We start from the raw sequence: 23725 nt of genomic DNA, 5'->3' as shown, positions 1-23725 counted from the left end.
GCAATTGATTTGATATTCTCGTCTATTCTAGACGGGCGCGAAAGATTTCATTTGCGCGGGTTGTTGCATTAAGGGTTCTTGGATTTGGCATTTATTTCCCTCCTAGCAAAGTGACATTTTAATGAGCAATTGACTGAAGCTGAATATTACAAGTCTACAGTTTCAGACCGAGTGATTTCATATGATGAATTGCCATACACAGTTAAACACTTTGTGTAAATTTCCGTTACTATGATGTACATAAAAAGGAGCGTCATATATCATACAAGTTAACATTATAGACGCAACTGCCCATCTTTGTAAGCAACATTTCCTGCAAGCTGCTAGTTTACGTGAAAAGGAAGTTTACATGTATGAATGTTTACAACTGATTTTTTTCTGTGTACCTCATAATGGAAAAAAAATCATTAGATCCGACATATACATTTTACACAGCAAGTCAGCAGACTGCGCAACAACAACAGGCTCAACAAAACTTCAAGGTTGATTAAACAAACCTATTTCCGGAGCCAAAGGATTGTAGCTGCGAATCAGAAAAGGCAATTAAAACTTTTTACCCGCCGACGACGATCCCGTTGCATTGAAACAAGATTAGCCAATGGGTTTCATATCCAGCTTCGCAGTAGACACCGATGAAGGGTTGAGATAAAAGTTCCAATTGCATTAGCTCGAAACTCAATGCCGTCCCTCCTTTCGATTCAAGAATAGTCTCAAGGTCAATCTATCATCGGAGCCATGTGTGAAGGAAACTTGTTGGAACCTAATCCGATTGCAGGAAACACATACCTATAGAGACAGGGAATGCTGAAGACTTTTCTTTCCCTTAGAGTAAGCTGGGGCAAAAGATCGACCGCAGTTGGAAACATTAAAATATCTCAAAATTCTCAGCATTTCCATTTATTTCCACCGATGGGCCGAATGATGTTTGGCATTCAAATGACCCTCGCTCAATTTCAATTTCTATTCAATTTACGTCATACTCTAACGAAACTATCAATTCTGTCCGCTTCATAACTTTCGCTAGCTAATACATTTTCCACTAAGTCCCTTATTGATATTAGTAAAACATTTTTCCTTTCAACATCAAAACGAACTTTTGCCCCACCTTACTATATTTTACAAATTCGAATCGTTTCAAATCTCATTTCGAGGATGGTGGAAAGTTTCCACTTTCTCGCCAGACAAATTGGAAATAAATTGATTCATTTCCCTTTGCCGTTTCCTTTCGTATGGATGGATGCACATTGGAGCTTGTACCACAACGAGACAATGCAATGGGGCTTGATTCGATGTTGTTTAAGGTCGTGAAGAAAGGAGTAGGGTGGTTTCGCTAGTGACGGTCAATGTGGTACGTTTACCGACGATGTCTCAGTCAGCAGTCTAAACTGCCTTTTGTTAAGGCTAAATTAGACGTGATTCTGGGAAAAAATAGAAAACGTAATACACTTAATTCCGTTTTACGGGACTTTCATTATGTCGATTTTGCCCTCATGTAGGATGGGTACTGCATTTTTAATACCACCTGATTATTCTTTGATTTTTTTAACTTCTTGTACTAAATTTGGTTAAAAATTAAGATCACATGACCAAACAGAAATGAGTGTTTTTTTTTATCGGTGGTACAATTCTCAGACCCCATCATGAACTAACATGAGCAACTCTTTCCCCTATCAACTGTTCATTAGGTTTATTCAAACTGGAGAAAGCAGAATACAAAGACAAAAGCACGGCAAATCATTGTTAAGGGGGGCATTGGGTGGTGTTGTTCGCTTCTGCACTTGAAAGTTGACGAATGCATTGTAAGCTCCAGATGAACAGCAGCTCACATAACAATAGAAAGAAGTTTCTCTGGGTTGAACAGGAATATCCTTGCTCTAACAGACGAAAATTCTAGGAGAATACACACATAATATGCAAGATGTTATTGCATTTTTCAGCTTGGATTGAAAACTATGGCACATTCTAAAAAATTCGGACACAGTTTGTGCTCAAAAGCTGAGCGACTTGGAAGGACAGACGAATGAGATTTTCCACGAAAACACGTACCGTACTTTGCGTAATTGCTTGTTATGGGCAATGATTTACATTTTTGCCAGAATTCGGCCATGAATAAACAACTCTAGTGACCAACTATCTCTATCTTTCGTCTATCAAACATTTTACTCAATCTAAGCATCTCCTAGTTCAACTTTCTCACTCTAAGATGCTTAATCTGCACCAGGAATCCAAAAAATCTTCATTTGAGCACCATTACAATACTGGACTCTCACTGAGTAGCTGATTCTCCGAGCTTATCAGGCTTTCAAGCATACCAATGAAGGTCCAGAATTAAATCTCATTAATGACACCATAAGAAATTAAATCACTGCTTACCCAGGTAACAATATGATGCTTAACAAGTGTTGTTTAATCGATTTTAATTCAGCCTTAGATAGAATAATTGCTGTACATAGACCATGTTAACCTTTGTTCAGCTTTTAAAAATCTAAATCTGGTGATTTTAATCAGCCAAAAGCTTAACAGTAATATACATAATAAACTTTTTAAGGCATTAAATAACAGTCTTTTCCAACCCTTGTTCAGCCTTCTAGTTTTATTTCAAAAATAATAATGGAAGACCGCTTCATATCTTATGCATTCATATGGAACTGCTTTAACTTGTTGCTGACTAATTGAATTTACATATTTATATTGTTAATATAAGTTTAAAAGTTACCTTTGCATTTCGGGATTCGAACCGGCAGTCGGTGATTCACAGGCATCAACTATACCTACTGGACCATTTAAGCATATGTGTGGCAAAAGGTATGATCATTGACTTGAAAAACGTCAAATTTAAGTTGAATAACAGCAACCGGAAGAGTATTATACAGCAATGCAGAATTGTAAACAACAACTGGTGACAGTAAAACATTCCTCTCATTTTCAAGTGCAGTTAACACAATGTGATCTATTTCGATGGTCATTTGGATGCCATAGTTGAGTAATATATTTGGAATGCGGTCTGAAACTTCAGTGCAATATAACAGATAAAACACAGGAATACAAATGTATACTTCCGACGTCTTCGCAGCCCACATCTACCTGAAGCTATTCCTAAAAATCTCCTTTTCCTTGTCCCTACTGCTGCCACTGCTTGTAATTAGAAAGTGAATTTAGAAGAACTAAAATGTCGGACAAATCAAGCTATCAAAAGATGTTTAACGCATTGCTGATTTGTGGAGTTGTGTTAAGCTTAAATAAGGCTTGTTCAATCTTTAGATCAGCTAACTTATTGAGGTTGGATTATGGGGATACAATTCGCTTCATGCACGACTTATCAACTATATATTCAGCCTGACGTCAATCAGCTTTGTACCCCTTAAATCAACCAATAATCAGCTTCTGTTCTTAATGTTCAGCTTGAATTGTTTCTTGGGTAGCAGCTTTGAATCAATATTCCATCAATCCAAATCCATCATTGAGTAGCTGATTTTCTGAGCTTACCAAACACGCATAGAATTAAGAGCAGGAACTACAAGTATTCAAAAAGATCATCCTCCTCTTGAATTCACAAGAAGACGCACCAACCCATTCTGAGGTAGGATTTCGTCAGGCCGAATTAGGTCAAGCGTCCACTCAAAGACGCGATAAGATTCTTATCGACCCAATGGGTCCGACTGGAGAACTCACTTGCATTTCGGTAGTCCCTCTTGGCCCACTTAATAATCAAAACATCCTTTTATTTGAGTAACTTCCAAAAGTGACACATCAATCATTTGAGCAACCACAAGCTTGCAATCTGATTAAGATTTGATTAATTTAGAAAGATTCTCAAACTACATCGAGCAACTAACTGTCTATGAGCACACCACGCTCTTGCTGAAACCAGTTCTAGTTTCCTAGAATTTTTAGAAAACTCCCTGAGAATTCCTTACTTTGCTGTTTTTTTCCTAGTAGCCAACACCATCATTTTTGCAACTGCTGAGAGCAGTTGAACGTCAAATGACCAGGCATGGTAATTCATTTGCTTTCATTTACATTCATTTGCCTCTAACTTTTTTCTTCGACAGCATTCCGCAAAATGATGTATCGAGATTTTGTAGGTTTTGTTATTAGCTACAACTGTTCTTTACAAGTCAAAACCATATCTCTTATGCATGACGAACCAGAGCGAACAGAGCCACTACTGTTTTTCAGTGAATGTATTTTACATTCACTGAAAAACAGTAACAAGTTCTGCCCGCTCTAGTTCGTGGTGCATAAGAGATACAGATTTGAGTTATGAGCAAATGTTGTAGTTAATAACAAAACTTACAAAAGCTCTATACATCATTTTGCGGAATGCTATTGATGTAAAAAGGTAGAGGCAAATGAATGTATGAAATTAATGCAAATGATTTTCAATGCCTGCAAATGACTAATCGCTCAGACTCGTTCACACTTGTGCTCAAATTCGGCCATTTTGTAAATAGCTTCTTTTTTTTCAATAAATCGTAGCATGAAAATGTCACTTCTAATCGAAAAATAAAGTCTTTCTAGTAAAAATATAGAGTACAGAACTACTTCGGTCTAATCACCCATTTTGGTCCTTCCGAGCAATAAACATCACAGACGTCTATGATTTCGGCGTAAACGAATCAATTATAGTTTGGTACGATGCTTTAGCTGAAAAGTGTTATAGCTTTTGAGCTAAAGCTAAAGTCTTATAGAACGGAAAGAATGAATGTTTACATCCTTTTCTTTTTTTTTCAAAAACAAAGAAAGCACTCCAAGTAAATTAATTTTTCCATTCTATTCAGTGAACATCAAAGAGGTTCAGGGCAGTAGCATCAACTTCAGGAAAATTTAAAATTACTTTCCAGAACAAGCCAATACTTCAGTTAAAAGATCTATAGGACCGTTACGTGAACATCGGGCAGTTCTGATAATTTCAGAGCAGTTCCATGAATATCAGTACATTGTGGGAGCTATAGGTTAGTTTTACGAGCTGGATGGCAGTTTAATTAATTTCAGGAAAATAGCGAAGCTCCGAAAATTTATTGATGATCATAGGCAAGCAGACCAATTTTGGGGAGATCATTCCATTTTTATCTATAAATTACGAATTTAGGGGACATTGGAGGCATTTGGTGAGATCCTTCAATTATACTATATTATATAAACCATTCATTACATCAAATATGATTGATAAATTCACTCTTACATAACTCGGAGCGTTTGGGTACGGTATGTCCACGCATCCTTCCACTCCTGTAGATTCACGAAATGCATCCTTGTTTAAATATATTTATTTAAACTCGAATCATTTCACTGGCAAATGCAACGCAGTAGGCCTGGTCGTTTTGTTGTTTGATATGCTCAGATATGCTGCAAACATCAATGTTCACAAGAAAAATGATTAGGCGTTATCAACTTAATGATTTTCCAGGATGCTTTCTCGTACTGGCTGCGTTTGTATGAGATTAGACTAGATTATAATAGCGAAAATTTGAAAACATGTACCTAGTCCAAACCAGTGCTGGTAAAAATCATTTCTTCTACACTCAACATAGCTGAAAATGAAGACAACCTTAACAGATAGACCAACTACCTGTATGAATTTGAATTTTGACATAACAGCATTCTCTTGATCAAGGCAAGCTCTGAGTATCGAAGTCAACATTTGTTTTGCTTCATTCATGACTGGATATTCATTATCGCCTCTGTTGTTGTCAATATTAATACTCGTCTTCATCTTGGTCGGGATGATTTTGAGGATCAAATGCAAAATTATTATTTTGGTGTCGTGTCGTGTTGGTTTTCTCGCACAGATCGATGGCAAATATTGCTTCATGCTTAATTGATGATAATATCTAGGATCTAGGCTCCGGGGTCGACAATATTCAAAATAATCATTTTGTCCAAAATGAATTTGATTATTTTGCTTCTGATTTTGACAATTTTGGGTTGGATACCCGAGCAAACTCTGAGATCAAATTGAAATCTAAATTTGATTTTATGATTTCGCTGATAATGATTACTCAGGTTGCTGTCGTTTTGGTCGTTTTGGAATCACATTGAAAACTATTTTTGCTATCAGTGAGATCAAACTGAAAACTCAATTTGATATCAATTTTTCCTGTTGATAACAAAACAAGTATTCAATTTCATGTTGTGCTAAGGCAATGTAAACAAACCCGCAGCAACCTTATTCTGAAGAGCAAATGTACAGCAAAATAAAAACACAATTTGGTATCAAATTTGTCAACTGCGTAAACTGAAATCAAATTATGATTTCTGTTTGATGTTGAAATCAAAACTTGATTTCAATTTGCTGCCATTTTGATGCTGGACTTTGCTCGGGTAATCAAGCACCGGTGAATATCAATAAACGCGTATTCGTTGATGTATAATGAACTCATTTGGTCAATTCGCTAGTACGTAACAGTGAAGATTTTCAAAACAAACGCAATTCATCTACACTGGGTTGAAGCGCTACTCCTTGCTTGAGATGGTAAACAGACACTGGTCCAAACAACTACAGAAAAATTTAGGAATTTGCACAGAAGTTCCAAGAAACTTACGGTAGCCCAAAGAACTTAAGGGAAGTTTAGAGATATTTAGGGCAGTTTCAGTATTTTCTGGGCAATTACAGAAAAATTTCTAAGGAGAATATCAGATAAGATTAGAGATCTTCAGGGCAGTCCCATCAACATTCAATTGTAGGAACTGTAGAAAATGTTCTGAGAACATTCTTGGGAACTTCAGGGATTTATAAAACTTCAAGAAAGTCAAGAGATCCTCAGAGATGTAGAGATAGCTTGAGGAAAATTGAAGAAAATTGAAAAATTTCCAAGAACCTTAGATAAGCTAAGTCTAGAGACCTAGAGAGATAATATCGGAGATCTTAAGGGCAGTTCCAATAACATTACTTGATGCTTGATTATCGTGTGTTTTGTGAAACTGAACATCGTCATCAACGTCACCGTCGGGGCCGGTTTTGAATGGTTGCAGTAACAACGCCTTCGTAGCTTGTATGATGTGATATAAGAGGCTTGGTGGCCTTAGAGCGACCATTTTTGCTTACTGAGTAGAACATCATGAGTCTAATCTCAAGCCCCTCCACATTCATTCGTTATTCGCTTTATTTGTTAATGTGAATACATTGGCATAACAACAAATCGATCATTGGTGTGTTGTAATAAAAGGAGCTCCTTTGGCTAGTGGCAAACGTTCAAACATCAATTCAGCTTATCCTTGATGAAAAAATGAACCCTGGTGCAATCTTAACCCAATATCCCAGTGATTCCTCGTGGAAGCGCAGAAGTTTTCTTGGCTTCTATCAAAGCGAGTGTCACGTCAGCACATTCCTACCCATTCCTTTCTAACCAGCGTTCGGGCGCGGCCAGCGCTGGTATTGACTAGTTTGAGATCACCAGTTTCTTCACATTGAGGATGAATGCTAGTTCCAAGCAACGTATATTGGTTCTCTGTGTAATTAAAGCTGATCTAGTCATAACAGAGTAGCAACCGTGGACGGTCAATCATGCTCATGCTGATGCTTATGCTTTCAAGCTTATTGCTTATCGCATATTAACTTATTGCATATCCTAAACTTAGTGTTCTAGATGCACTTCCACAGTTATTAATTGAGAGCTTTCGATGCCTGTACCATTTCTGCATTAGTATAATCATACTCTATGCCCAGGGAAGTCCCAGCCACCTCCAGAGCATGGTTTTGCTTTGTAGCTGCGCCTTTACCGACTGAGCTAAGGGAGGCCTATTTCCCGGATGTCTGCTATTCCCGGTTCATACCCGTTTTTTCGGGATAGTGCAAACTTTTCAAGGTTCAAGGGTTCAAACAGTTTAAAGATTTATTTGTATAGAATAGTATTCCTATGGAATTAAAGGGTGATACGGTAAAAATTTGGTCAATATCAACTTGACGTATTTCTTTCAATTTTGCATTTAAAAAACCTGAACACCCCTCATTTTGAAGGTGTGTGTGTGTAGAATGTTGCTCCTATTTTGATTTTGGAATTCACTCTTCAGTTGTTAAAATGCCGTCCAAGCAAGAAGAGCAGCGTATCAAAATTTTGCTCGCGAATCGCGAAAATCCGAGCTACTCGCACGCAAAGTTGGTAAAATCGCTAAAAGTTGCCAAATCAACCGTTACAAATGTAATTAAAGTGTTTGGGGAACGTTTGTCGACAGCCAGGAAGTCTGGATCGGGGGGAAATCGAAAACCGGAAGCCGCTGAGACGACAAAGAGAGTTGCCGGTAGTTTCAAGCGAAACCCTAACCTCTCTCTCCGAGATGCCGCAAATAAGCTGGGTGTATCGTCTACAACCGTGCATCGAGCCAAAAAACGAGCCGGACTATCGACTTACAAGAAGGTAGTGACTCCAAATCGCGATGATAAACAAAATACGACGGCCAAAGCGCGATCCCGGAGGCTGTACACGACGATGCTGACGAAGTTTGACTGCGTGGTAATGGACGACGAAACCTACGTCAAAGCCGACTACAAGCAGCTTCCGGGACAGGAGTTTTATACGGCAAAAGGAAGGGGAAAGGTAGCAGATGTTTTCAAGCACATGAAACTGTCAAAGTTCGCAAAGAAATATCTGGTTTGGCAAGCCATCTGTACCTGTGGCTTGAAAAGCAGCATTTTCATAGCTTCCGGGACTGTCAACCAAGAAATTTACGTGAAAGAGTGTTTGAATAAACGTCTGCTGCCTTTCCTGAAGAAACACGGTTGTTCCGTACTGTTTTGGCCGGATTTGGCATCTTGCCATTACGGTAAAAAGGCCATGGAGTGGTACGCCGCCAACAACGTGCAGGTGGTTCCCAAGGACAAGAACCCTCCCAACACGCCAGAGCTCCGCCCAATTGAGAAATACTGGGCTATTGTCAAGCGGAACCTAAAGAAGACCAAAAAAACTGCTAAGGGCGAGCAGCAGTTCAAGGCAAACTGGCTTTCTGCGGCGAAGAAGGTGGACAAGGTGGCTGTACAAAATCTGATGGCAGGGGTCAAGCGTAAGGCCCGGCAATTCGGATTTGGAAAAGCGGAAGCCTAACTGAATATTTTTCCTGAATTTTATACTAATTGAACTTGAAAAAGAAATTTAATTTGATTTTTTAAATAAACGATTTCACCGATTTACACGCGTTTTCCCTTGACCAAATTTTGACCGTATCACCCTTTAAGGGATAAATTTAATATTTATTAAAGTTTTAATTTCAACGAAATGCTGAGCAGGATTCCTAAAAAAAATCTGTGAAAAAAATCTATTTTGACCAGATATCTGTAGTTTAAAGATAAAGTCCTAAGAAATTCTGAGATGAATTTCAAGGAATTTCTGATAAGACACAAGAAAGTTCTTAATCGATGATTCTGGGAAGATTTGAATGGAAATCGTGAGGAAAAAGGCAGATGAATTTATTGGAGAGCGATCGCGCACGGGCAGAACTTTCCTACGTTATGCGATTAATTATTAAAATAAAACTCGACCATCCTGCCATGTGGCGGAGGCATACGAACTATTGCTTTTATTGATAGTGGAAATGGATACAATACAATGCAGATGATACATTTATTCCACTGCCAGCGGCTCTTGTTTGTGTAGTGTACATCAGTACGACTTGTAGGGTAGGTACAGACTTAATGAACGGTTGCACAAACAGAGAGTTAAAAACAGAATTGAAAGGTTATTCTGAGGATAATTCCAAATAAGAATACTGAAGAGTAGAAAAGAACTTTAAGGGCGTTCAGAGAAAAATTTCAAAGGAATTATATTGTGATAATAATTTCAAAAAATGGACGAGGATTTAAAAGAAATTTTCGTCGCAAGAAAATTCAGAAGCGAATCCTTGAGATTGCTGAGAAGAGTTTTGAGCTTAAAGAAAATTTTGAGAAAAGTTTTAAATGAATCTAATTCTCAGAATAGTTGCAAAGAAATTTAAAGAAAACAATTATTAGGAGAGCGTCAAAGGAATCCCAAAGTGAATTCCAAGGTCACTACGATGATAGTTCCAAGGAAACTTTCTAGTAAGTGTAAGGAGCAATTCGTGTCGTGATAAAAATGCTGTTCTTGTTCACAGTGTTGAAGAACAGGATACTAATAAACGTAAACCTCCGAATTCATTCTAGATAGAGCTGAAATTAGGGCGTAACAGCTTTTGTAAACAATGACTTCTCTTAAAGATTTCTAGGAATTCAAGGCACGCCTACGCAATCCAATACAACTATCCGGAAGGGGAAGTCTTCCTCTACTCGATGATGATGTTGATTTGCGTGGGCGAGCCTTGATTTTGTAGAAATCATCGAGAGAAGTCATTGTTTACAAAAGCTGTTACGCCCTAATTCCAGCTCTATCTAGAATTATGCAAATTGGTTTACATTTATGGCATGTGTAGATTTGACTAGATTAGTATTAACATCCAAAGCAACATGTTCGGTTTTATCATGGCTATGAAGAGGTTAATAAGGCTTAGAATGGACTTGAAGACCATAATAAAACTTTAAATGTTTCTTGAGATGACATTACAGTCTTAGGAAATTAACCAAAGATTTTATTGTTAAACAATATTTTAATCTTGTATTTGGCTCAGAAAAGATTACGAATGCACAAGCGTAATTTCCATTAACTTTACAATAGGATTGTGCAGAGAAAAAAAACTTTAAAGTAACTATGCCAGTTTTGGCACTAGTGCTCCAGATTCTTGATCCCTGCCCTTTGCTTCAATGAGGGTTAGGGCGCGTTTTGTCAGGTTGGTCGAGGCAGATTTCATGTGTGAGTAAGTGATGACACTGAACATTGTTAGGTGCAATTCACTTTAAAAGGTGTGTTTCATATCTCACCACATGTAGTTCCAAAGAGCCTGAGTGAAATGTGGCGCTTGCGAAGATCACTTGAAGATACGATATGACGAAACATTGATACTAGCTGCTCGACTAGTTGTATAAAACACAAGTAAATGCTTCCAGCAATTAGCTAAGATAACATTTAGATAAATGTGTTAATTGTTAGTCAACAAATTTGATGTTGCATTGAAATACTTTAAATCCGTTGAACCATTCGGAACAGTAATCCTGTTTTAGTTATATCACAGCATTGCTAATATTGTATATAGGGGAAATGGATGTAATGTCGGCCCATACATAATTTCAGGAATCGACTAAATTTTCAATAGCGACCAAAAATATCCATTAGTACCGTCCCAATGACGCGTTCATCTAGATACAATTGATAAATAGCAGATTTTTAGCGATGGGCCCAATCTTAGATTCATAGGCCAACATTAGAACCATTTCCCCTATGTATCTATATCTTTCCCGGTACCATGGATTGTTGGCTCCTGTAAAAGTGAAAGAAGAGCTGTAAAATGGAGCACATGCAATACGACAATGGAGTGATGCTCGTTAAGAAAATACCCGGATATACTGCCTATTTTCCGCACTAGTGTTACGGTTTCATAAGACGCAACTAGGATCTCAAGATGATCATACAAAGATAATGGACGTCGAAATGTCGTCGCGACCATTAGCGACTATCAGTGATGCAGAAAAGGACAACGAGTTCACTAATAGGTACGAAAATTGGACAGACGGGTGAAAAAACACCGAAAGTTGGTGACATCGCTTAAAATTTTTATTTTTTTTATTGATCATTGCGTATATACAAAACAATGCTGGGATTGGGAGGAACCATCAGGGCACCCTATTGAAGCGATTTGGACGGGTAGAGTGGTGATGCCAACTCCCTAATGATAACATTTCGTGGATAAAGGGCAGGCTCTTCTCCCCACTCATTGTGTCAGCTTCCTGTTTGGGGGCTCTTTTTTTGATCAATTGTGCGATCATGTTGATGGAAGGAGATTATTTACTGTCTCGTAGATGCGTTCAGGTGACTTTGCCTATCGATCCACCCAACCCGTTTTTGACCCTTCATACAGCGACATGTTTACGACAATCAGATAATAACTTCTGCTTGATCAAAGCAAACAGAGAAGCTACAATGGGTGGTAGACTACTATCATGCATCATGCATGTAGTGCTCCAGATTCTTGGACTTGAGCTTTGAGATAAAGATGTGTCTAGAGAAATTCTATGGCAAATTTCAAGGAAATTTAACTAGATTTTCAAGGCTACTTTAATACGTATTCTAAGAAAAACTGTAGCAAACGAGCAACATTTTCTTCTGAGTTAGTTTCACGTTAGTTTTGAACCACGAAACTAAACCAACACCCAGGGTTTCCGATTCCTTCAAACAGAAATCCTGTGCAGGAAAAATGAGACTAAATCTCCACGGGCAGCAAAACCTATCTTTGCTCTCTCTCTCTCCGACTGGGAGAAGCTGTCAGTAGGTGATTTATGTAAGGCATTTTATTTGATGGAGAGGTATTAGGATATTTCCCGTACTTGTGTTGTTCCCCTGCGAAAGGAAATGTTCCGAAAAACGAAAAACTTTTTCATCCATCTGTTGCTCGATTCTCGTCGACGGCAAAGTTGCAGGCAATATTATAGGCCCTTCGCAAGAAGCACCGTGGCGAAATTGAAACAACTTCGGCGCCACGATGACAGTTTCGCATCATGCGAAAACAGAAATAAAAAGTCCAAAGGAGCAAAAGTTGAGCGTTTCGTGCCAGCAGCCGTTGTTTTCCACGCTGCACTGTTGCAGCCAGTCCAGCGTGACGGAAAACGGATACCCGTCACAGCCAGCATAAGTTTCCCCCATCATCAGATGAAGATTTAAATCCTTGACTGTGACCTAGTTGAGTTGAGTACCTACCTACACCGTAATCCTATCCCGGTTTATAATGAATGTCATTGCTCATATACCTACGTCGGGTTCAAGCAGTTGGAAGTAATTACGTAACTTGCTTGCAACAACTTGCCCCGTTCGACGACGATGGATGGAACTTTGAAGGGAAATTGCGCTGTGCTTTTTTATGGCACTGCCAAATGGCCCATACTATAAGCCGTTGACAAATGAACAAAGGATAAGAGTCAGATTTACGACTTCAACTCTCAATCGGATACAAGGACGAGTGGGAAGGAAATCAATGAGTTTTCCTCCCATAGAAGCTGAGGAAAACGGTTGAGATGATACACACACACACGCAAATACAGGCAGTTGAGATGCAACAACAACAACGGTGGGAAAATGGGGGTATCTGTTTTATGGCCTAAATGTTTGATCTTTTGTCCTCGAACTAGTGGTTTTATTGGATCGGTGCGATATGGTGGCGTCAATGGACTGTTTAGGGGTGTGATTTATAAGAATCAATTGGATTTCGGTCGGTAGCTTGGGTTAATGGCAGGTTAAAGGTGAACGTAGGATCCTAGTTAAGGCGATTCATTATGGTGGCTTTCACTGAAGGCGAAACCTAAGCGAGATGTGTCTACAAATTGGTAACGAAAATCTACAGTGCAAAAAAAAATGTTCAAGTGAAAGCAAATCGATCTTCCAAAGGACAACCACACTCTTTCTGCTGTCGAGAGAGTTTCTATAGATCAAATAAATTAAAACTGTAGGATAATTAGTTTAAGCGCCTCCACTTCAAAGGACTTTTCTAAGTAGAGGATTCTCTGTGCAATTCTAGTGGCGATTCTGAGCCAGTGGATGAGAGATTCTAAGTAAGCTTTGAATTATCCCACATATATCCAAGGGACTTTCTAGTCTAGTGGAAACAATTTTCTGTGAGAAAATATTCTGTACAAATGGGGAGGCGTTTCTGGACAAGTCCTACGGACATTCTGAACATCTCCAGAGTATTTCTTCGATGATGAATTGTTGTACCTTGTGTTAAAAAATAACAGCTGAATTTGGATGAACTAAATCGATTACTGCTTGCAGTTCTCAGGCAAAGTTGCAAATCATCTTTATTTTCCTTTAATCGATACTGTACGGAATTTCCATATGCTCATACAAGAATTTAATAAAGAAAAAGCAAAAAAAGGTTCCACAATACCGACTCCCACACGCCTTCCCAGGAACCGACTGAATGACAACATGTTTGTTCTGACATTCACCATGCCTTGTTCACCCTGGGAGTAGACCTTTTTAGTTATCCTCCCCAAAAAATGATTATCATAATTTGGAAAGGCCCAGTCCCGGCCCCATATTCGGGTGGATCACCACTAAGAGCAGCAGTGAATCCTTTCGCTATTTTAGATGGCTGTTGTACCCGGTCGCAATCTGCCGATCCCATCATCAGCCCATATACGTATATACAAACATATATATCTATCCATGGTGGGGAACGAGGTGGGAATCATAATCATCTCACGTAGCCTGTATTATTATGGTTCGGCTCTATTCCCCACCCCCCACTGCTGGCCAGCCAATTCCGAAGAATAACTCCCGGACGCACCACGCCGCCTTTTCCATTATGTTCGTCAACTTGCAATTCCCATGGAATAACAGCTCGACCGTTATTGTTGAGCCTAGGCGAGGTGTATCAACAGTTCATAAAAATACAAATATTGGTCTGCCAGAGATCGTGTGCCACTTTCTTGAGTCTTGACCTGAACTTGTGTCTCCGTCAATAAGTTCGAGTGAAGTGCTTTTCTCGTTAAAGTTGTTTGCTGATCGCGTTCTTTCGATATTAGGTTGAAAGAGGAGTCAGCCCAAAACGATTAACGATCCATCATAGCCATCGTGATTCGCTTTAAGGATAAAACGGGATTTGAAATTATGACCACTAGTTCAACAGCTGAAAAATTTCTAATAGCTTAAAATATTGATGCACTTCAGCTGGATTCAATTTAAGATTATAAATCGATTGCATCCAACTAAAAATTTAATATTTATATTGCTTCCATAAAAATATCGGATGGAAATAAATCTATTTCGTTTAAATTAGAGGAGTGACGGCACCGCAAAGCTAACCCGATTGAGTCTTGATAAATACATGAAATTGATTTTTTTTTAAATAGGTTAATGCGAATCCGTTAGTCTGGAACTTTCAAAATTAGAACTTCCGCAATGCTTGAAATTACAGAAATTCCCATAACTGATATGATATGTACCATAAAATGTGGGGAAGTTGATCACTTTTTACCGATATATCTGAATATGTTTACAACCATATATTTGGCACACAAACAAATACCTCTCAAATATGTAAATGGTGTACCGTTTAAAATCCGCACACACAAAATTCATTCTCAAAATTCGAGTTTTTATCCGATTATCACCAAATTTTCAGGGAGACAAAAAAACAATTCTCGCGTAACATTTTAAAAGGGCCTATCTTCGTTGATTGATTCTCTTCATCGACTTTCTCTTTGGTTTACCACGGCAACATAAACGAATTCCTCACTAAGCTCGCAGCACAGTTCGACAGAAGATGATGTTAGCTTCCGCTTGAAACAACACCCTGAAGGGGAAATCAATTTGCAGTCGGGTATTTCGCGAAAGAGAAAATCGATGAAGAGAATCGATCAACAATGATAGGCCCTTTTCTCGTGTTGCGCGAGAATCAAAGTTAGTTTTGGCATCATTCATTTAATTTATTTCGCCTTTATATCCGAATACGTGAATTTTGGCCTTAACCCCAGCCATAAGGTTCTGCGCGACCTCATAATCGGCAGTTTTTTGCATATTAGCCCATGCTTTCTTAATTTCTTCTACATTCTTCACCACTTTAGGTCGTTTTAGAAGGTGCTCATAATGGCCCAGTATTTTTAAATTGGGCGCAGTTCCGGAGTGTTGCTTAGCTTATACCACTCTAACACGTCCTGATGCCAAATCCGGTCAGAAGATCGTCGGACCGTCGTGAGCCTTCAGGAGAGGGAGAAGCCGCTTTTGGAGACACTCTTCCAAATACACCTGTCCAGTAATGGTGCTTGCGGTAACGAAAGGCGTACTCCGCTTTCCAAATTAAGAACTTCTTGGCGAACTTCGACATCTTCTGTGTCCGGAGGTTCTAGGGTACATCACACCTATTCTTGGCAGTCACATACAGGTTTCCTGGAATGTAGTTGAAGTCCGCCTTCACATCTCGTCATCCATTACGCAGCAGTGTGGTTTCGTTAACTTCTGGTCGTACAACTTCCGGGCATGGCTTTTTGCGACCATATTCTGTTTCTGGTCACGGTTTGGGGACTTCTGAACCTTAATCGTACGTAGTCCAAATCGAGTTTTGGTATTCTGCACGAAAGTCTTGCTTACAGGCGGTCTACTCCACCTACTATCCAAGCTCATGGCACCTCGATCTCAGAACCGAAGGACATCGCCGACGAATTAGAAAAATATTTTGCCGGTCTGTCCAGCGCATCAAACCTTCCACAAGCAGCATTCGCGACATGCGAATTCTGCCCGATGTTCCTGCTCTCCAGGTCAACGAAGTTCTTACCTTCCCGGAGCTTCAATTTGCCCTCGGCAGCAGTAGTGGTAAATCTGCCGGGTCGGACGAGATTCGATACCCGGTGTTAAAAAACCTCTCCCTCGACGGAAAAACAAGGCTACTCGCCTTCTTCAACGATCCATGGCTCACTGACTCGTATCGGACCTCTGGAAACAAAGCTTGGTTGTGCCCATTCCGAAGAACAACACGGCGAGTGAAGAAGCCTCCTCCTTTAGGCCGGTTCCGCTCACTTGCTGCGTGAAGAGAATGATAAATCGTCGTCTTAAGCAGTTCCTGGAGTCAAAAGGCGAACGGCAGCATGCGTTCCGGCAAGGACACGGCTCTTCTACTTACTTTGCAGCCCTCGAGAAAGTACTTAAGGAAGCCCAGGACAACGGTCACCATGCGGACTTACTCTCCCTTGATATTTCAAAGGCGTTCAACAGGACATGGACACCTGGTGTCATCAGGCAGCTCATCGGCTGGGGCCTGGAAGGTCACATCACACATTTTGTACGGAATTTCCTCCTTGATCGTACCTTCCAGTTGACTGTCGGGAACACTCGCTCGGATCCGTTCCCCGAGGAAACTGGAGTGTCCCAGGGATCTGTCATAGCTATAACGCTATTCCTGGTGGCAATGAACGGGGTATGCAAATTGCTGAAATTGCTCTAATGTTGGCCTATGGATCTAAGATTGGGCCCATCGCTAAAAATCTGCTATTTATCGATTGTATCCAGATGAACGCGTCATTGGGACGGTACTAATGGATACTTTTGGTTGCTGTTGAAAATTTAGTCGATTGCTGAATTTATGTATGGGCCCAAATTAGGGACACTTAGGCTGACATTACATACATTTCCCCTACATATCGTCGTAACAGGACGAACGACTAACCGGACCAGGAACATAGCTCAAGCAGCAGTCTCCGCCGTCAGCAGGTGGGCGCTTTCGGTTGGTTTCCATCTCTCCGCCTCGAAGAGTGTATGGTGCCATATCTGTCACTCGGGTCATCTGATTCGAGGACTACCGATCACCATCCAAGATCATCCAATTCCGCTCAAGAAAACAGTGCGTGTTCTAGGGGTAGTACTGGATCGCACCCTAAGCTTCAACCAGCACTTCAGGATGGTGAAAGAAAACTGTCGTAGCCGCATCAACATAGTCAGGACAATCTCCCGCCCACATCGCTCCAGCAACCGCAACTGCTTAGCCACCGAGAAGCTCAACCAAATCCTCGCTCCGGTATACAATACCTATATGTACGCATCGTCTCCGGCCTTCTTTCTTCCACGCCTGCAGACGCCGCATGTGTGGAAATCGGAATCCTCCCTTTCCGCTATCGATCTGCTGCAGTCATTGCTACGAATGCCGCTGCCCTCGCTGCTAAGACATCCGGGAATTTGGCGATCAAACGTCGTCAAAATAGATAAGCGGATTAAGAGTAGATTCCAAGCCGGAGATAACTCTGTAGCTTTGAGACGATCTGTTGCAGAGCTTCTCGGGTCGGTTTATCCGGGGCACGTTCATCGCTTTACGGACGGATCGCGGTCGCGTGCTGGAGTTCGACTCGAAGTGGCAGGACCGAACACTGTAACAAGTCAAAGTCTACCGGAGGAGTGTTCCGCCTTTTCCGCTAAAGCAGCAGCTATTCTAGACGCAGCCATCACTTCGGCAGATCAACTGATCCTCGTGTTAACTGACTCACACAACGTCACCCAAGCGCTGGAAGCCGAAGCCCCGAGCCACCCCTGAATACAAGCCATTACATGGTACGCCCCACCTTCAACCGTCTTTACGTGGATTTCCGGACACTGCGGTGTTCCCGGAAATGAGGCTGCGGACAGACTGGCGGGATCTGGTGCATCCCGTCTCCGCTACACCAGGAGCGTACCCCTCCTAGACGTCAGACGTTGGATTGTGAATACTAAAGGGTGATACGGTCAAAATTTGGTCAATATCAACTTGACGTATTTCTTTCAATTTTGCATTTAAAAAACCTGAACACCCCTCATTTTGAAGGTGTGTGTGTGTAGAATGTTGCTCCTATTTTGATTTTGGAATTCACTCTTCAGTTGTCAAAATGCCGTCCAAGCAAGAAGAGCAGCGTATCAAAATTTTGCTCGCGCATCGCGAAAATCCGAGCTACTCGCACGCAAAGTTGGCAAAATCGCTAAAAGTTGCCAAATCAACCGTTACAAATGTAATTAAAGTGTTTGGGGAACGTTTGTCGACAGCCAGGAAGTCTGGATCGGGGGAAAATCGAAAACCGGAAGCCGCTGAGACGACAAAGAGAGTTGCCGGTAGTTTCAAGCGAAACCCTAACCTCTCTCTCCGAGATGCCGCAAATAAGCTGGGTGTATCGTCTACAACCGTGCATCGAGCCAAAAAACGAGCCGGACTATCGACTTACAAGAAGGTAGTGACTCCAAATCGCGATGATAAACAAAATACGACGGCCAAAGCGCGATCCCGGAGGCTGTACACGACGATGCTGACGAAGTTTGACGGCGTGGTAATGGACGACGAAACCTACGTCAAAGCCGACTACAAGCAGCTTCCGGGACAGGAGTTTTATACGGCAAAAGGAAGGGGAAAGGTAGCAGATGTTTTCAAGCACATGAAACTGTCAAAGTTCGCAAAGAAATATCTGGTTTGGCAAGCCATCTGTACCTGTGGCTTGAAAAGCAGCATTTTCATAGCTTCCGGGACTGTCAACCAAGAAATTTACGTGAAAGAGTGTTTGAATAAACGTCTGCTGCCTTTCCTGAAGAAACACGGTTGTTCCGTACTGTTTTGGCCGGATTTGGCATCTTGCCATTACGGTAAAAAGGCCATGGAGTGGTACGCCGCCAACAACGTGCAGGTGGTTCCCAAGGACAAGAACCCTCCCAACACGCCAGAGCTCCGCCCAATTGAGAAATACTGGGCTATTGTCAAGCGGAACCTAAAGAAGACCAAAAAAACTGCTAAGGGCGAGCAGCAGTTCAAGGCAAACTGGCTTTCTGCGGCGAAGAAGGTGGACAAGGTGGCTGTACAAAATCTGATGGCAGGGGTCAAGCGTAAGGCCCGGCAATTCGGATTTGGAAAAGCGGAAGCCTAACTGAATATTTTTCCTGAATTTTATACTAATTGAACTTGAAAAAGAAATTTGATTTGATTTTTTAAATAAACGATTTCACCGATTTACACGCGTTTTCCCTTGACCAAATTTTGACCGTATCACCCTTTATTAGGGAAGCCTGGCAGCAGCAATGGTTCCAGTCGCGGACCACTTTCCTGAGATCAAGGAAACCGTACGCTTCTGGCTGGACAGCCAAAAGTACAAGAACCAGCGGATCATCTCAAGACTCCGGACCGGCCATGCGAGGATTTCCTGTAATTTCGGTGGGACAACTTTCCGCAAGGTTTGTTCAATTTGCAGCCTCCCCGCCTCGGTGGAACACGTGATGTGTGTCTGCCCGGAGTTCCAGAAGCTACGCGAACAACATGGACTCCCGGAGAACGTCAGTAATCAGCTTGGTTACGACCCCTCGACGTTGGCTGCGCTGATCGCCTTTCTGAAGGATGCCCATCTGTATGATCAAATCTAGCCCCTCGTCGGTGGCTGCACTTATCGTGTTTTCCTCACCTTTCTATTTTTTTTCTGCCGTCGGGGTTTCTCCGCCGGACCGGGCACTGTCTCCTACAGTGGAGCTCTACCTTGTTCGCGCACCCAGTCCTCACCACAGCCCCGGTCTAATCCTCACTTTACATTAAGTTTTTTTTAAATGTTGTCTGTCTCATTCGTTGGGTAATCAGAGCCAGTTATACGTCACGTTAATGTCAAATTGAAACCTATTTTTTTAGGCAGGATCTAGCCTGACCATCTGCTGTATAACGTGATGAACGCAGCAACGCCGGCCTACTACCTACCGTCTCCAAAAATCCACTAAAATGCATGAACTTAAGCCCGCCCACCAGCAACAAGGAGCAAAAACTAGCCAAGGGGAGGGATTTGCCAATCGGTAGATCAAATATATATAAAACCATGAGAATTTGAGACTATTCAGTTATGGGTCACAGTTTAAATTCCAACTTGCCAATTTAAATTCCAACAGTTCCAGAGAAGCTTTACAGAGCTTAACAGGATTATATTTTCGTTCACGTATTTTTTTCAAAAGAATTTCTTTTAATAGAGTTCTTCTAAAATACATTCGAGTTTATCTCTGGGAGTGCCTAACAGTGCAGAAATTCTCTGCAGAACACTAAATAAATCATGAAATTCGTCCTTAGATTATCTTTGAAACATAAAGACTGGACTCGGAAAAATGCGACACTTTGTTTTGGGTGTAACTTTTTATCGCGTGGGTAAAAATGAATGAAATTTTGGGTAATACTAGTTTAGAGTGTTATGTATATGTGTGCAAATTTTTATCGCGAGTAAAGTAGTTTTCAAGATGCATTCGAAACAAGAAGAGCTACGCCAGCAAATCTTGGGCGCGGTGATCGATAATCCTGGTCAGTCGCACAGATGGATCGGCAAAAGGCTTGGAATCCACCATTCCACCGTGTCCCGCGTTGGTAAGATGTTCCAGGAGACGAAGACCATCGAGCGGCGCGCTGGAAGCGGCCGAGAACCGAAAACGGAATACCCAGAGAAGGCGCGGAAGATAAGGCAGTACTTTAAGAATAACCCGAACCTTTCCATCCGAGACGTGGCCAAAAAGGTCAATTCGTCGAAGTGGTTCGTCCAGCAGACCATGAAGCAGGCTGGGCTACGTGTTTTTAAGGTCAGGAAGGCGGTGGCCAAATTGCGTGCGCGGAAGCTGTACCGTGAGTGGCTGGTCAAGCCAGGCTGTCTCGTCATGGACGACGAGACATACATCAAGGCGGACACCAAACAAATCCCCGGCCTCGAGTTTTTTGTCGGTACGTCCCGCATGGAGGTTCCGGAAAAGTTCCGGAAGAGAAAGATGGACAAATTCGCGAAGAAGTACCTGTTGTGGCAGGCGATCTGCGAGTGCGGACGGTACAGCAAGCCGTTCGTTACAACCGGTACCATAAACGGGCAGATTTATCGAGAGAATGCTTGCAGAAGCGCTTGCTGCCCTTCCTCCGCTCTCACCGTGGTCCCACGCTGTTCTGGTCGGATCTCGCTTCGTGCCATTACGCCAAGCCTGTAATGGATTGGTACGAAGCGAAGGGCGTTAATGTGGTCCCGAAGGAGGCGAACCCGCCAAATACACCAGAACTTCGTCCAATCGAAAAGTTTTGGACGATAATGAAGAAGAAGTTGAAGAAAAGCGGAAAAACATTCAAAACCGATGAAGCTTTGAAGAAAAACTGGGAGAAATTGTGTAAGGAAGATGGGCAAAGCTTCGCCCAAGATCTCATGAGCAGTGTTAAGAGAAATGTACGAGCATTCAGCTTGGGGGAGGAAATTCAATGAATAAATTATGCCAAAACATAGCTAATATATAGTTATTTAATCCCTGAAAATTTGAGAAGTATCCGATTTAAAATGAATTTTTGGTGATCATTTTTGTGTGTCTCATTCTTTACGAGTACAATCTTTAAACTTTTTTAAAGAATTCACCTCCTTAGAAATACTCATGCTGTTCACCTCTGAGTTCTCATTTTTTTTTATCTAAATTGTCTTGGAGTTCTCCTCTAAGTTCTACTGAAAATTCACATGGAGTTCTCCTTAAAATTATCTGGAAATGCTTTCCAATTAGTTCCTAGTCTAAGTTGTACCCAAAAAATTGTGCAGAGGGCTACTTAATAAACACTGATCTCACACAATTGACTTGGAGCTCTAGTCATAACCCTCGTATAGTTCATCCCAAAACTCCCTAGAACTTTTTGTCCGAAGTACCTTGATATTGCATATCTCTAGAATCTATTCTAAAATCTGTTCAAAACTGCTTTGGAAAAAAGTTCTTTTAATAGTTCTTCAAAGTAACTGTATCCTGAAAATCTAGTCTTGAGATTTTTCAAAGAGAGGAAGAAGCACATTTTTTTTCAATTTGGCATTGAAGTTCACGAGTTTATTCCGGTGACATCGAATTTCCGGTATTTTCCGGTTATGCCAATTTCCCGGTCACCCTGATTATTTAATTTTGCAGTTGAATCAGGACTCCTCAAAGGTGCGAAATCTGCGTACTTTTTCGTTAGTTAGTTTAATGGACTTCCAACTAAGAACTAAGCATACTGTAGCACTGTAACAATTTTTTGTCGATTTTTTTTTAGTGACCACCTTTAAAAAAGTGACCCGCTATCAGCCCTGGTGGGCAGTTTACTGATTGAGCAAAGAAAGATTCAAATGTCCTATTACAACTGAATTGCGTCCTTTCGCAGTTGTTAGGAATCCTAACGGAACGGACATCGAACGGGCAATAGAGAGAAGATACTTCAAAGTTGACGCAGCATAATGTGCACGTAAATCATCACGTTTATTCCCAAATCCCAGAACGTTTCACCGATGAGGTCAACTCAAATGAAACAGTACACGGCACGAACATAGAACGATGCTTTCGTGTACTCCAATTGGCAACAACAATATTACAAAAATCACAAACATGTGCGGCGCCATGAGAACCGCAAAACTAGTTCAATGAGCATTTTCGGTTGCCATCACACATGAACAAACCCGCAAACTACAAATAGCACACAAACGAGTCATTGAAGGCTTTCAATGTTCCATGTCTTCTCCTGATTGCGTTCTAGTATATCTGATCCAGCCGTGTAAATATACATATGCCTACAAGCGAAAGACGAAACTAACACTTCATATCCCAATTAGAGTATGTTTTGCTCGGTATGACTTGAGGGCGGATACACAATAACAATAACTTTGGATAACGCCACAAAGTATAATAGGCCCGAAACAAGGATGCTGCATCATCATCATCATCATCATCGTCGTCGTAGTCGTTGGTATATTTACGTTACTGCGTACACAAGAACTGGGTTGCACTTTAATTCGTACACAGTTCTTATCCGGAGGGCACTAGGCACAGACTCTGCGATTGTGTAACACTTTGTGTAATATCCTCCGAACAGCAGCAACAGCACACGCTTTGCCACTCTTTGCACTTGCACAAGTTTGCAACCACCAAAGCCGAACCAATCAACTTGAACGACCACCAGTCGACCAACATACGCAAACTCTAATTGAATACTGAAAGTGAGAATAATCCTTATAACACAGCTTTTCCAACATTTCAACACAGGATCTTCCCAAGAGCACTCACACTAGCTCATACCGACAACGAATTGCTCACTCATTCATACAGTCAGTCACTCGCGCTCGTCAGCAAAAAATATAAAACATCAGCTCTTCGTTATTCGTCTGAACGAGTGCCAGGCGTGCGATGGCATCGAAACATCCTTCGAGATTGCCATTACCACCCCACATTACAACTTT

At 41.2% G+C, this 23725-nt stretch overlaps 1 protein-coding gene across 3 annotated transcripts in view; it reads right to left on the bottom strand.

Moving 5' to 3' along the window:
• Pka-R1 (protein kinase, cAMP-dependent, regulatory subunit type 1) overlaps positions 1–23725 on the bottom strand; it is a 173369-nt gene that overhangs the window by 104732 nt on the left and 44912 nt on the right. The window contains exon 1 of one of the 3 annotated variants that reach the window (XM_065230543.1): positions 23246–23551. The exons of the other annotated variants lie outside the window; for them this stretch is intronic. The gene's annotated coding sequence lies outside the window, so the exon portion shown is untranslated. Of the gene's footprint in view, positions 1–23245; positions 23552–23725 lie in introns of those variants that run through there. 3 annotated transcript variants of the gene reach the window in all.

This window comes from Ochlerotatus camptorhynchus, unplaced genomic scaffold, assembly GCF_037179485.1.
Source record: "Ochlerotatus camptorhynchus isolate MF236.1 unplaced genomic scaffold, CSIRO-AGI_Acam_v1.1 ptg000330l, whole genome shotgun sequence".
NCBI classification, from domain to species: domain Eukaryota; kingdom Metazoa; phylum Arthropoda; class Insecta; order Diptera; family Culicidae; genus Ochlerotatus; species Ochlerotatus camptorhynchus.
This window is presented reverse-complemented; position numbering and strand designations above follow the sequence as displayed.